The sequence below is a fragment of the Myodes glareolus genome, chromosome 3 (assembly GCF_982192425.1).
Source record: "Myodes glareolus chromosome 3, mMyoGla1.1, whole genome shotgun sequence".
In the NCBI taxonomy this organism is placed as follows: Eukaryota; Metazoa; Chordata; class Mammalia; order Rodentia; family Cricetidae; genus Myodes; species Myodes glareolus.
The window spans coordinates 92,740,980-92,753,625 of record NC_142028.1 but is presented as its reverse complement, the minus strand read 5'-3'; positions in this window follow the sequence as shown (position 1 = coordinate 92,753,625).

Genomic DNA, 12,646 nt, shown 5'->3' with positions numbered 1-12,646 from the left:
CAGAAGGCACAGAAGAAAAACCAAAATTAAGGGACTATTTTATTGCCAAAAAAAACCTCATAACCCTTTGGTTTTATTTTGACTTTTAAAACTCTCATTAAGGTATAAATATCTCAATTTTTTTTTAAATTTTCTGCCACAGCTCATTACTTTTTTTTTTTTTTAAATATTTATTTATTATGTATACACTATTCTGTCGGTGTGTATGCCTGCAGGCCAGAAGAGGGCACCAGACCCCATTACAGATGGTTGTGAGCCACCATGTGGTTGCTGGGAATTGAACTCAGGACCTTTGGAAGAGCAGGCAATGCTCTTAACCTCTGAGCCATCTCTCCAGCCCAAATATCTCAATTTTTAAGATCACACACACACACATACATACACTTTCTGGCATGATGTTAGTGGTCATATACAGTGCTAACCAATTCTAGAAATAAGCTTCATCTAGCTTCTTGTATGTGTTTTCAGGTTTGAGTCTGAAGCAGGCAGCTAAAAAATATGTTTGTATACCCTGGGCATACTCAATAGTGTAGGCTTAAAAAGGCCAGTGAAAGAATACCCTGGCCCTGAGACCAGAACCAAGGAAACATCCTGTTCATAAGCAACGCAGACATTAAAATCCAACCAATCCCTGAGTATGAAATTCAACCATTCCCAGAACATGAAAACCAAACAGTCCCTGAACATGATGAAACCAACCAATCCCTGAGTATGAAATACAACCAATTTCTGAGTTTGTTCCAAGCTTGGGAATTGAGAGTCTACCAATCCCCATTCTGAAATTTTCCACCTTGGAAAAACCCCTCTCCTAATAAAACCTATATTAGCCCTGTACTTTTTTAGTTTGGGGCTTCCCTTTTCCCACCCTGGCAGAGGAAGCCACTGCTTGATTCCTCCCTCCTAATAAATCTCTTGAGTGAGGTTTGTTGTAATGACTTTCTTTTGCTGGAGCAGAGAGATGCTGAGAGGTAACAACTTTGACCAGAGCAGAATAGAGCTGTAATAGCTCTCACCAGAGTGAAACAGGAGCACAGAGGAACTATAACAGTTTGGGTGAGGAAACTTTCCTTTGCTGGGGCAGAATTGTTACATGTAAGGAGCCGCCAGGATGTCGCCTTGAATGAGATGGTGCCAGCGGTCCTACAGCCTGGAGGTATACAGATCCTTTGATGATGATGATGATGCTGCTGCTGCTGCTGCTGCTGCTGCTGCTGCACAGGCCAGAGTGCTTGGGGCCTGTGTTTTGCATTTCAGAGCCTTGGTTCTCTGACCTGTCCTGTGGCCTCGGGCCCTAGCAGAATGGCATCAACCAATCAGCATTCGAGTCTCTCCACCCTAAAAAAGGGGCTGCCCGTCGGTTTCTCGCGCGCTCTCTCTCGTCCCTGCGTTTTCCCTCTCTCGTCCTCCTTCTCCTGCTCCTTCCCTCTCTCTTCCCCGTTCCTCCTATTTTCAACAAAGTGGCTCCAATAAAGGCGTGATATGGGAAGGATTCTCGATTTCGTGGTCGTCCATTCCTGCTGGTCAGGAAGCACGCCACAGTTACACTCTGAAGAAGCTGAGTCTTGGAGCTCTAACATTAATCCAGAGCAGAGCTGTAACAACCTCACCAGGGAAACCCTCCCCAGCTGGAGCAGAATTGTTGCATTAGGGAAACCTTAACACTTTCCTGGGGAAAACTTGCCCCATGGGAACAGAGATGTAACACTTCTGTTGAGATACCTTTCTGTTGTAGGGAGGCTGCTTGTTTGTTCCCGGCTGCTCAGCCCTGAAATAATCACGCAGAAACCACATGATTTGCAATACTGTTTGGCCAATAGCTTAAGCGTATTTCTGGCTAACTCATATCTTAAATTAACCCATCTCTATTAATCTGTGTATTGCCACGAGGCTGTGACTTACTGGGTAAAGTTTTGGCATCTGTCTCTGGTGGGGCTACATGGCTTCTCTCAACTCCACCTTCTTCTTCCCAGCATTTAGTTTAGTTTTCTCCACCTTCCTAAGTTCTGCCTTGCCATAGGCCAAAGCAGGTTTTTTATTCATCAGTGGTAATCACAGCATACAGAGGGGAATCCCACATCACCTTTCTCTTTGGAACTGTTGGTATTCCTTGGCTTCAGACTGCCAGGATACTTTTTCCTTCAGAGCTGTAACACTTACGGGTATTCCTTGGCCTCTGACTCCCAGGATACCTTTCCCTTCAGAACTTTAAAACTTACAAATAGATTGTGACCCTCTAACCTTTCAGAGATCTGCTGTATATGGCATTTAAGTTTTCTGCAGTGAACTGTGACCATTTCTAACATCAACCTTTGAAGTCTTCAAAGAGATGATGGACCCCCTGCGATTACAAATCCACCTGAACTTTGGTAATGCCATTAAGTTGACAAACACCACCCAAAGATCAGTTTTTGACTACAAACTGCTCAGGACAACTTCAAACCTGTTATCTAAGATGGTCCAGTCTCATAGACTACTTCAGCTAGGACTTCAACTAAGTCTGCACTTTCTCATCACACAGAGACTGGATAACAAATGATACAGCTAACTTTCTTAGGACTTGACTGTTATCCCAATTTTCTCAGGATCCCCTAAAGATGCCAACACCCACAGACAACAGGAAGTGATTTTAAGAACATGATACCCACATTCCCAAGAGATGGGGTGGGTGGTTTTGTCATTCAGTAGGTTGTGGATATTTGTCATTATTTAGGGGGGTTAATTGCAAGTTGTTATTGGTCATGGTCAGTGAGGAAACTAAACAAAGGAGTCTGGATTAAGGGATTTCTTTCTTTCCTCCATCCTTCTTTCTCCACTATTAGTGAAAAAGGGGGATATAGAAATGATAGAATAAAGGGGTACATTATTTAGTAGATTATTTAATCTACTAAAAAACAGCTACTAATCTCAAATATTTTACATTGGTATGAATTTCTATACATTGATAAAATGTAAGGTTATTTTGCTATAACATACTCTTAGTGTTGTACCTATGTGGCCCATTTAATAATGTAATGCAAATTTCTAGTCCTTGAAAACTATTATTATTGTTTAGGATAATTAAGAAATGCAGGTAGTTAGTCATTACAACAGTCAAAGTTGTAGTCTTGCTAGGTATGTTTGCAAGGTCAAACAGATATATTTTAGATAGACAAGTGGTCTTCAAGCACTCCAGAGATATGCAGCTTATGGCATCTGAGATGTTTTATTTTTTTTATTTTTTATTTTTTTAAAATATTTATTTATTTATTTATTATGTATACAATATTCTGTCTGTGTGTATGCCTGCAGGCCAGAAGAGGGCACCAGACCCCATTACAGATGGTTGTGAGCCACCATGTGGTTGCTGGGAATTGAACTCAGGACCTTTGGAAGAACAGGCAATGCTCTTAACCTCTGAGACATCTCTCCAGCCCCCCTGAGATGTTTTAATAACATAAAGCTTTTCATGACAGTGAAATATGTCTGTTCACGGCAGCACTGGTGCTGGAGAATTATCTGTATTCTGTCAATCATGTATTTTAATAAAACGCTGATTGGCCAGGCAGGAAGTATAGGAAGTAGAGGTGATGCAATGAGAACAGGAGAATTCTGGGAAGCAGGAAGCTTCCTCTGCCATTCCTGCCCAGATCACTGAAGAAGCAACATGTGAGCTGACAGCTGAAAAAGGTACCAAGTCATATGGCTAACATAGATCAGAATAATGGGTTAAGATAAGTCATAAGAACTAATAAGTAGCCTGACCTAATGGGCCAATCAGCTTTATAACTTATAGAGATCTCCGTGTGATTGATTTTCTCTGGGACTTGCCAGTTGTGGGGTACCAGGTGGGAACAGATACCCCAACAAGCCAGCCCCCCTCACTACATATGGTGCCCAGATGTGGATAACTGAATCCACAGAAAGCTTGAGAAAGCTTGGGAAAGAATAGAGTAAATCATGTTTTTTTTGGTGGCAGCAATTTCTTGGGTCTGCTCTGCTTGCTAGAGGCAAGCAAGCACTCTCATCTAAGAGAGACTTCCTGACTCAACTTTAGCTGCAAAACCCTGCAGCTCATTAAAAGGTCCTGCCACAAAACACTTAAACAGTGTTGACGAAAAGCCGAACGCATGCTTTTCGGTTGTCAGCCATAGCAGGAAAAAAGCTGTGCCATTTTAAAATGCCGGCTTTCTGGGCTGTCCTGCCAGGGAAAACTCTGACTCTTTCAGGCAGGCAGTCCGACTGAGTGTGGTCTATGAGCAGAATGCTGCAGCTTGCTTGCTGGCAGGGACCCTGAAACACTGTAGAGTTGTGACGATGAAAATGGCCCTGGCGGTACCTCTGCCATGAGGCTGGAAAGCTAAGGAATGGGCTGAATCTAGTCGTCAAAGCCATGGCTTTTATCCTCTTCTTAAAGACTCATGTGGTCAGAAAAAGAGAGACATACAGTAAAGAGAGATTCAAAGACAAAGAAAATCTCTAAATGGTTTACAGTGTGTTAAAAATATATGCAGGCTAAAGGTTAAAGTCATTAAAAATAAAAAAAAAAGGAAGAGAGAGAGAAGTAAGGTGTGGTGGTACACACCTTTAATCCCAATGCCTGGGAGGCAGAGGTAGATTGACCTCTATGACTTCAAGAGGCAGAGGTAGATTGACCTCTGTGACTTTAAGGTGTGGTAGCACACACCCTTAATCCCAATGCCTGGGAGGCAGAGACAGACAGATCTCTGAGTTCAAGGTGTGGTAGCACACACCTTTAATCCTAGCACTGGGGAGGCAGAGACAAGTGGATTTCTGTGAGTTCAAGGACAGCCTGGTCTACAGAGTTATTCCAAGACAAAGACATACAGAGAACCTGTCTCAAAAAGTAAAAGTAAAAATAAAAGAAATAGAGGCTAAAATAAAGCCACATAAAGATGGAAAATACACAGAGAATCTTGATACTGTATGCTATTATGCTCTCTTTGAATTGTTTGAATGCTGAGGAAGGAGCAACAGCTGCTAAAGGACTTTTGTTTATAAATGCTGCTGAACTAACCCAAGATAGGTATTTTTAAAATACCTTGGCTTCAAAACTGAAGTCAAAAGGTATGTTATTTTGGAGAAGAGATTTTGCTTTTGTTTCCACAGAAAATGAGAAGCTGTGGATTCATTCTGAGTTAAGAAAAATCAGGTTTGATAAAAGAAGACCACCTGAGAAACAAATTTGTCATGATGATAGATTCTCCCTAAACATGGCCCTGATTTGGGCATATCAGACTTCCTATTGGGACACTTGTCTATCTTTTAAGTTCAGTTACTCTAAAATCCTCCTGGATTTTAGCTTTCTCCCCAACAGATGAAAGTTTCTCTGGTTGTATTGAAGTGATCTGGTTTTCACATCTTTCATATTCTAGAGTTTCTACTCCTACTATATCTCAAACATCAGCCAGTATATTTCCTTCCTTTATTAATAAGTTACATTCATTGGATAAATAAACCTATTTTTTAAAAAAATTACATTCATTGGACCTGGAGGCATATGCATGCTGGCTAGGTTTTTTGTTTGTTTGTTTAATGTTTAAATCATATAAGAGATTGAGAAATGCCTCACTTGAGAAAATGCCCCCACCAGATTGGCCTGTGGGAAATCCTGCAGTGCACTTTCTTGATGAATGATTGATGTGGAGGACTCGGTCCATGATGGGTGGTGCCAGTACCAGGCAGATGGTCCTGAGCTGTGTAGTAAAATGGGCTGAGCGAGCTATGGGGAACAAGCTAGTAAACAGCACTCCTCCTTGGTGTCTGCTTCAGTTCCTGCCTCAACTGCCTTAGTGATGGACCATTACCTAGCAGTATAAGATGAAAGGAGCTCTTTCCTCTCTAAGTTGCTTTTAGTTGTTTTATCACAGCAACAGAAACCCTAAAGCATAAATCAATACCAACAGTGGGCATCGTTGTGACAAACCTGATCCATGTTTTGCAGAGGACTGTAGAGGGATTTGGGACTGTAGGCTAGAAAAGCCATTGAGTTTTCAGAACTCAGCTATTATTGCAGTAAATTAAAAGAGAATGCAGAGAGCCTGGTTTGTAAAGTTTCAGAGGGAAGATTTTAGAATTCCCGAAAGAACCTAGTGGAACCATTCAATATTTTGAACTAAGAATCTGTGGATCTGGTCAGCTGGGGCTGAAGAATTAGCTGTGATTAAGAAGAGGCAGGCATCAGTGAAGCAAAATCTTCTGGGAAGTGCCCCGCGCTCGGCCTCGCCAGCAAGAACGACGCGGGACACTTAGGATTCTTCTGCAGTAAAGCTTTATGCGTCTTGAGAGGGAGAGCATAAGCTTACATGGCGGAGACCCAGAATGAGGGGAACCCAGCCCTTATAAAGGAAACAGTCCTCGCTTCTGACGTGTCACTCTTGGATTGGTCCGCTGCCCATTATCCCAGATGATGCCTCGGGAGTAGGCAGGAACGCAGCGGTAGAGAGTTAACAAGCACATGCGCTGGGATTAAAGGCGTGTGCTACATCACCTTGAACTCACAGAGATCTGCCTGTCTCTGCTTCCCAGGCATTGGGACCAAAGGCGTGTACTACCACGCGTTGAGGTCACAGAGGTCAATCTGCCTCTGCCGCCCAGGCATCAGGACTAAAGGCGTGTACTGCCACACCTTGGGGTCACAGAGGTCAATCTCTACCTTTGTTCCTTGAAGCAATGGAGAATGTGGTCCGGCCCTCCACAGGGAAGCATTTCCTCTGGATCAACATACAGAACCTATGATCCAGAGGGGTCCGAGGCTTGCACTGGCAGCTGAATTTGGTAACGTGTAAGAGTTTCTTAGCTTATATTGGTTTTGAAGTTCATGGACAGCAGCTAAAGATTCGCACCACGAGAGACCATTGGAGAAGGTGCAGTCTCAGTTGCCGTAGGATTGAAGGGATCACAGAGAGCACATTCCTATATCTACCACAGTTAATTGAGGGGGCTCACTTGCAGTGTCAGAGAATCAGTCCATTATCATCATTTCAGGGAATATGGCAGCATGCAGGCAGATGTGGTGTTGGAGCTGAGAGTACTACATCTTGACTTAGAGGCAACAGGAAGTCAACTGATAGTTACACTGAGGGAAGCTTGAGCAAAAGAGACCTCAATGCCTGCCCCCACAGTAACACACTTCCTCCAACAAGACCACTTTCTAACAGTGCCACTCCATTTGGGGGCCATTTTCTTCCAAACCCCCATATTGTTTGAACAAAAACGTGGCACTGCCAGTGCACTGCAAAGGATGACAACCTGCAGGGATGTTTTGCTTATGTTTTAACAAATAAAGCTTGCCTGAAGATCAGGGTGCAGAGCTAAGTAAGCCACTCGAGGCCAGGGAGTGGTGGTACACACCACCAGAACTCAGGAGACAGAGGGATTTGTTAGTTCAAGACACCCTGGGCTACACAAGACTGAATCTAAAAGAAAAACAGAACTCACACTGTTGATCCCAGGCCTTTAATCCCAGCACTAGTGAGGTGGAGACAGGAGTGATGTGGTTAGATGGAGAGAGGAATATAAGGCAGAAGGAGACAATCATTCAATCAGTTTGAGGTTTGGTGGAGACAGCTGCAGTCTGAGGACAGGACTGCCCCTTCGTGCCCCTTCGATCTGAGCATTGGTAGGGTAAAAGGTCTCTAAGTGGCTGGCTGCTCTGCTCTACTGATTTTCAGCATTAACCCCTATATCTGACTCTGGGTTTTTTTTTTTTTATTAAGACCAACTAGAATTCATGTTACAACAACCTATGACTGATTTATATTATTAACCCTAGTTTTGTCTCTTGTGTATTTGCTGACTGGGTTTGGTCTTTGTCTCCTTAGGTATGTCTTATATGAAATAGGCAACTTTACCTTTTTTAAAAACTATTGTGAGTCCAGGCACATACCATGTTTTGTGTCGTCAGAGAATGTTTGGAAGTTGGCTTTCCCCTTAAACTGTGGGTTCAAGGCTGTAACATGGAGGGCCGGCTTGTTGGGGTTTCCGTCCCGCCTGGTACTCCAACAGCCGGCAAATCCCAAAGAGAAATTACACACAGGACTCCATAAGGTTATAAACTGATTGGCTCATTAGGTCAGGCTTCTTGTTAACTCTTATAACTTATATTAACCCATTATTCTCATCTATGTTAGCCATAATGGCTCCGTACCTTTTTCAGCTGGGCAGGTTACATGCTGCCTCTTCGGTGATCTGCACAGGAGTGGCTGAGGAACCTCCCTGCTTCCCAGAATTCTCCTGTTCTCATTGTATCACTTCTACTTCCTGTCTGGTTTTCCCGCCTATACTGCCTGCCTGGCCAATCAGCGTTTTATTAAAATACATGATTGACAGAATACAGATAATTCTCCTGCACCATTTCCCTCTTTTTTTTTTTTTTAAACAAAGGAAAATACCCATAGTCCATTTATTGGGAATGTGGCCGTAGTATTTCAGGCTACTTCCTGCTGGTTGGGGGCGCTGATAATCTTATGGGCACCTAAAGAAAATTTAGAGTTATAATCAAGTCCTGACTGGAGTATCCTGTGAGTCTTGATCATCTCAGGCAGCAGTCTTTTTTTTTTTTTTTTTTTCAGGCAGCAGTCTTGAATCTGTTCTAGATGTAGAATTCAGACATCCAGGCCATCTGTTCCTACCGGAGATTTCTCAGGAGGTCTCCCCTGGTCAAAGATGATTTTTCTTAACTCTGAATAAATCCAGAGCCTCTCGTTTTCTGTGGAAACAAAAGTAAAATCTCTTCTCCAAAGTAGCATACCTTTTGACTTCAATTTTGAAGCCAAGGTATTTTCAAAATATCTATATTGGATTAATTCAGCAGCATTTATAAACAAAAGTCCTTTAGCAGCTGTTGCTCCTTCCTCAGCATTCAAACAATTCAAAGAGAGCATAATGGCATACAGTATCAAGATTCTCTTTGTATTTTCCATCTTTGTGTGGCTTTACTTTAACCTCTATTTCTTTTATTTTTACTTTTACTTTTTGAGACAGATTCTCTGTATATCTTTGTCCTGGAATAACACTGTAGACCAGGCTGTCCTTGAATTCACAGAGATCCTTCTGTCTCTGCCTCCCCAGTACTGGGCTCAAAGGTGTTTGCTACCACACCTTGAACTCACAGAGATCCACGTGTCTCTGCTTCCCCAGTGCTAGGATTAAAGGTGTGTGCTACCACACCTTGAACTTAGAGATCTGTCTGTCTCTGCCTCCCAGGCATTGGGATTAAAGGTGTGGTCTAACACACCCAACTACTTTCTTTCTTCCTTTTTTACCCTAAGAACTTTAACCTTTAACCTGCATGTATTTTTAACACATAGTAAACCATTTAGAGGTTTTTTTCCTCTTTGAATCTCTCTTTACTGTATCTCTCTTTTTCTGACTACATGAGCCTTTAATTTACTAAGCAATATGGAGAGCCATGGCTTTGACGGCTAGATCCTTAGCTTTCCAGCCTCTGCGGAGGTACTGGCTATAGCCATTTTTGTTGCCACAACTCTATGGCATTTCAAGGTCCTTGCTAGCAAGTAAGCTGGAGTATTCTGCTCACAGACCACACTCAGTCAGACTGCCTGCCTGAGTCAGAGATTGCCCTGGCAGGACAGCCCAGAAAGCCGGCATTTTAAAATGGCACACCTTTTTTCCTGCTATGACTGAAAACTGAAAAGCATGCGTTCAGCTTTTCATCAACACCGTTTAAGTGTTTTGTGGCAGGACCTCTTAATGAGCTGCAGGGTTTTGCAGCTAAAGCTGAGTCAGGAAGCTTCTCTTAGATGAGAGAGCTTGCTTGCCACCCAGTACCCAACCGCCGGCAAGTCCCAAGGAAAATCAATCACACAGAGAACTCTATAAGTTATAAAGCTGATTGGCTCATTAGGTCAGGCTTCTTGTTAACTCTTATAACTTATATTAACCCATTATTCTCATCTATGTTAGCCATAATGGCTCCGTACCTTTTTCAGCTGGGCAGGTTACATGCTGTCTCTTCGGTGGTCTGCACAGGAGTGGCTGAGGAACCTCCCTGCTTCCCAGAATTCTCCTGTTCTCATTGTATCACTTCTACTTCCTGTCTGGTTTTCCCGCCTATACTGCCTGCCTGGCCAATCAGCGTTTTATTAAAATACATGATTGACAGAATACAGATAATTCTCCTGCACCACAAGGCTGTCTGGTTTACAGAAAGGATTCTTACCCACTGTGGCACTGGCTGGTCTTCTTTCTCCTCTTCTTGTTTTTGAGATAGCGAGATGGGCTGTGACTCACCAGTTTCCAAAGCCTTCAAAGTGCTAACACAATAGGTATTCACCACATACTTATCTCTCAGTGTGCTCAAGAGCACCAGTCCTTTGCATTTCTGAGAATTCTCCTGCCTCAGTTCCTCGGTGAGGATATTACAGGCATGTACCCCCATACCTGGTAACTCCTACTCATGTAGCATTTCCACTGTCACCTTATTTCAAGCCGCCATTTATTCCCTGGCTTTGTGAGCCATCCTCTCAGTGGATATTTCTGCTTGTGCCCTGAGGTCCAGTCATTTCCATCACAAGTCACTCCCTCTCATACTCCCAGGACAGGCTTTCTCTGTGTTAACAGCCCTGGCTGTCCTGGAACTTGCTTTGTAGACCAGGCTGGCCTTGAACTCACAGAGATCCACCTGCCTCTGCCTCCTGAGTGCTGGGATTAAAGGCACACATCACCACTGCCTGGCTCAAAGTCACTTTGAAGCCTTGCTATCTCCTAGTTCCGAACTATTTGATGGCATTCAAGTCAATTTAATCAGAGCTCAGAGACAATGAAAGGGAGATTATGGAAAGGGACATAGGCAGGGAAGAGCCCTCCAGCCTGAAGTGTGGCAGAGATTTCCAAAAACTGTGCTGTAAGGCTGGATACATATCGTTATTTACACAAAGATATTTAATGCTAACGCAGGATGACCCAGGCTTAAGGTTGGAGAGTGTATGACCCTGAGCAGAGCCTCACACCTTTCCCTAGACGGCACCTGAGAATCTTTTGTTTGTTTGTTTTTTGAGACAGGGTTTCTCTGTGTAGCTTTGGAGTCTGTCCTGGAATTTCCTCTGTAGACCAGGCTAGCTTTGAACGCACAGAGATCCACCTGTCTCTGCCTCCGGAGTGTGGGGATTAATGGTGTGTGCCACCTCCTCCTGGCATCACCTGAGAATCTTAAAAGAACTTTAGTTTTGTTTTGTTGTCTTACCTCTCAGTATACCTGTGGGCTAGATTTTTACTTTAACAATCACAATCCTGTCAGGAGCCCCCTAGAAGCCATTCAGAGATGTCATTTTAGGTTTCTTAGAAGTTCTTTAATAATTGAAACTTCAAATGCCACCCAAATCCTATGAATGAAAGAAGAGCTGTGACTGTCGCTTGCGTTTGTACTCACACTTGGGCAGGTCTCTCTGGGGCTCTTTAAGGAGCCCCCAGCCATGTTCCCTTTTGTCTTGTCTTTCCCACTGAGCCTTCATCCTTACCCCTACATTAAAGTATCTCCAAACTCCAATCCTGCTTCACAAACTGGCTTCACAAAATGTGTTTCTGTGACTAAATCGCGATTTGAACTGAGTGCAGGTCCCTAAACGTTGATAGGAACTCCTTAGGCTGCTGAGGGTGACCCTGAGATGTGCCTCCTGCTTGTCCCCACAAACGCTCATTTCACTGCCATTGCTACAGTCTTAGACTCTATGCTAAAAGCATCCCGCCCCCACTGCTTTTCTAACTAAAGCTTCAAAGTGTTACGTAGTGATACTTCATTTGTATTTTAATAAATAAAGTTCTCCTGAAGATCAGTGTAAAAACAGCTACCCTGGTCAGCCTTATAGACCAGGCAGTGAAACACACTTTAAACCCAGTCGCTGCACTCGTTTGCCAGAGAAACCAGGCGGTGCATAACATTAATCCCAGTGGTGTACGCCTTTAATCCCAGCCCTAGAGAGGAATATAAAATGGGAGGAGACAGCTCTCACACACAAGTCTCATTCTGAGATTCCTGAAGGCAGGATCACCATTTCAGGCTGAGGTAAGAGCTAGTGGCTGACTGTTTTACTTTTCTGATCTTCAGGTAAGCTTTGTTTGTTAAAATACAAATGAAATATCACTACAGGGTTACAGATATTTGCAGCTTCCCCTTTGCAAACCCTTTCCAGGTGCACTTCCTGAAGCTGACTGCCAAAACGCCAACTAAGTCTTTCTAGAGTATCCCATCTAAAACACCCAACTGACGCATACAAATCCACCACTTACATTATTTCAAATCACCAGTTTAATTTCGGTCTCCCGCAGACTGCAAAGCACTCCCCATGTTATCCCTACCACCCTGAAAATTGCCTGGCAATACAGTGGGCACTAAAACCAAACCAAATCAAACAAGCAAAAACCAACTTGAACGGATTTAGTGAGTTCTCATCAACTGCGGCACCACATCGTGAGATCATCTCACAAAGACACAGCAAGCAAAACCAAATCCTCCAAACAGGCAACTCGGTACCAGCTCGTGCCAGAACCCGCCGAGGCTTGTGCCGCGAGAGACCGACCATCCTGCAAACTAAAACTCCGCAGTCTTGGGCTGAGCCCTGCCTAGCTAGGGAGGTGCTTGTTTTTATAGACTGGCCTGGGACCGGGCCGCGGCTCCCGCAGCGAACTG